This window comes from Urocampus carinirostris, chromosome 20, assembly GCF_059441175.1.
Source record: "Urocampus carinirostris isolate Australia breed hairy pipefish chromosome 20, RoL_Ucar_1.0, whole genome shotgun sequence".
NCBI classification, from domain to species: Eukaryota; Metazoa; Chordata; class Actinopteri; order Syngnathiformes; family Syngnathidae; genus Urocampus; species Urocampus carinirostris.
Genome location: NC_142368.1, coordinates 26,403,017 through 26,405,137, shown reverse-complemented (window position 1 = coordinate 26,405,137; position 2,121 = coordinate 26,403,017). Strand labels below are relative to the sequence as shown.

General features: G+C 48.4%; 1 non-coding gene across 1 annotated transcript; it reads right to left on the bottom strand.

Annotated features, from left to right (window-relative positions):
* Positions 1-412: 412 nt before the first annotated feature.
* LOC148346740 (U2 spliceosomal RNA) lies at positions 413-601 on the bottom strand. The gene has a single exon (XR_015848387.1). It is a non-coding gene; the product is annotated as a U2 spliceosomal RNA (small nuclear RNA).
* Between the last annotated feature and the right edge of the window lie 1,520 nt (positions 602-2,121).

Sequence of the window (2,121 nt, the reverse complement as noted above, 5' to 3'; positions counted from 1 at the left end):
TGCTTGCATGTGTTTTGTCTGGATGCTTCAGCTTCCTAGCACAATAATGAAAAGTGTAAAGTAATTCTTTCTTTATAGGGACTGTGTGTATTATTTAGCACCGCCTAGTGGTAAAAACCCCATTCATTCATTAAAAAAGGGATACTGATCAAAATATGAGCAAAAAAAAAAAAACCCAACAAAACAAATAAATCACAATGCTGCGATTTCTAAATACTTGTAGGGCAAGTAATGATGTCGAACTTTTGGCTGTAGGGGTTTTTTAAGGGTTATTGATCTATCTTCGTTATTCATTATCCATTATCCGTTATCGGTCAGTTCATTATACGCTACAAAGCCTAGGAGCCGGGACACTTACTCTCAACCAAAAGGCTAAGCTAAGGTCCTAGCCCTAAAGCCTTGTTGCGATCATTGCGAATGCACCGTTCCCGGAGGTACTGCAATACCAGGCCGATGCGTGGAGTGGACAGAGCAAGCTCTTATTCCATCTCCGGAATGCAAAAATCAAAAGGCCAAGCTAATGCCAATCTAAGAACCTAGCATCAAAGCCTTGCTAAAGGCCAAGCTAAGGACTTGGCAACAGGCCAAAGGGCCAAGCTAAGGACCTAGCATCAAGTCTTCGTCCCTACTACATGCCCAGAGAGTTCGGACACACCATTGCTGTCACTGTTTACATCCCACCGCGCGCTGATGCGGAAGTAGCGTGTGACGTCATCCACTCCGCGGTGGCAAAACTTCAAACAAAACACCCGGAGGCTGCAATGTTAATCTCTGGGGACTTCAACCACGTGACTCTTGATAAGACACTGCCCTCTTTCGTCCAGTATGTGAACTGCAAGACCAGGGGAAATAGGACTATTGACCTTCTGTATGCGAATATCAAAAATGCTTACAGCGCTAAACCACTGCCTGCCCTTGGAAAAGGAGACCACAACCTCATTCTGCTTAAACCACAGTACAAACCAAAAGTGAGGAGGCTACCAACAACCACACGCTCTTTTAGAAAACGGTCCACCGAGGCAGAGCAGGCTCTGAGAGACTGCTTTGGATGTACGGACTGGGATGTCCTGCTAGGGTCCAGCAGTGGGGACATTGAGGAGATGGCAAACTGCACTACTGACTACATTAAGTTCTGCATGGACAATGTTGTTCCTATAAAGACTGTACGCTGCTATGCCAACAACAAGCCCTGGATCACGAGCGACATCAAGTGCCTTCTGAACCAAAAGAAGAGGGCCTTTAAAAATGGTGATCATCAGGAGCTAAAACGAGTACAGAAGGAGCTCAAAGTCCAGCTCCGGAAAGGGAAGGAGCAGTACAGGAGGAAGTTGGAGAAAAAGCTGCAGAACAACAACATGAAGGAGGTGTGGGAAGGGATGAAAACAATTACTGGCTGCAGCACCAAGCAGGGTGTGGCTGTGGATATAGATGTGGGGCGAGTCAACCAGTTGAACAACTTTTTCAACAGGTTTGACCACTCCGCCTCATCCTCACCCCTGAGTAATGCAGCTGTCCTTCCCCCTCCCCCTCTGGACACTAGCATGGAAGACATCCCCCCACTAAAAATAACTTCAGCCCAGGTGTGTGGAGAGCTGAGAAGGCTACGAACCAGCAAGGCAGCTGGTCCGGATGGAGTATCCCCCCGACTGCTGAAAGCCTGTGCGTCTGAGCTCGGAGACCCTCTACAGCGCATCTTCAACCTGAGCCTTGAACAGGGGAGGGTCCCTCAGCTGTGGAAAACATCCTGCATCATCCCAGTCCCAAAGAAATCAAGACCTGAGGAACTCAACGACTTCAGGCCGGTCGCCCTGACATCACATGTGATGAAGACCATGGAGCGGATGCTGCTGCACCACCTGAGGCTACAGGTCCATCACACCATCGACCCACTGCAATTTGCTTACCAGGAGAAGGTGGGAGTGGAGGATGCTATAGTATACATGTTACACCGATCCCTCTCTCACCTGGATAGGGCGAAGGGGGCTGTGAGGATTACATTTTTGGACTTCTCCAGTGCCTTCAATACCATACAGCCTCTGCTACTGAGTAGGAAACTGACAGAGATGGGAGTTAGCTCACACCTTGTAGAATGGATTACTGACTACCTGACAGGCAGACCCC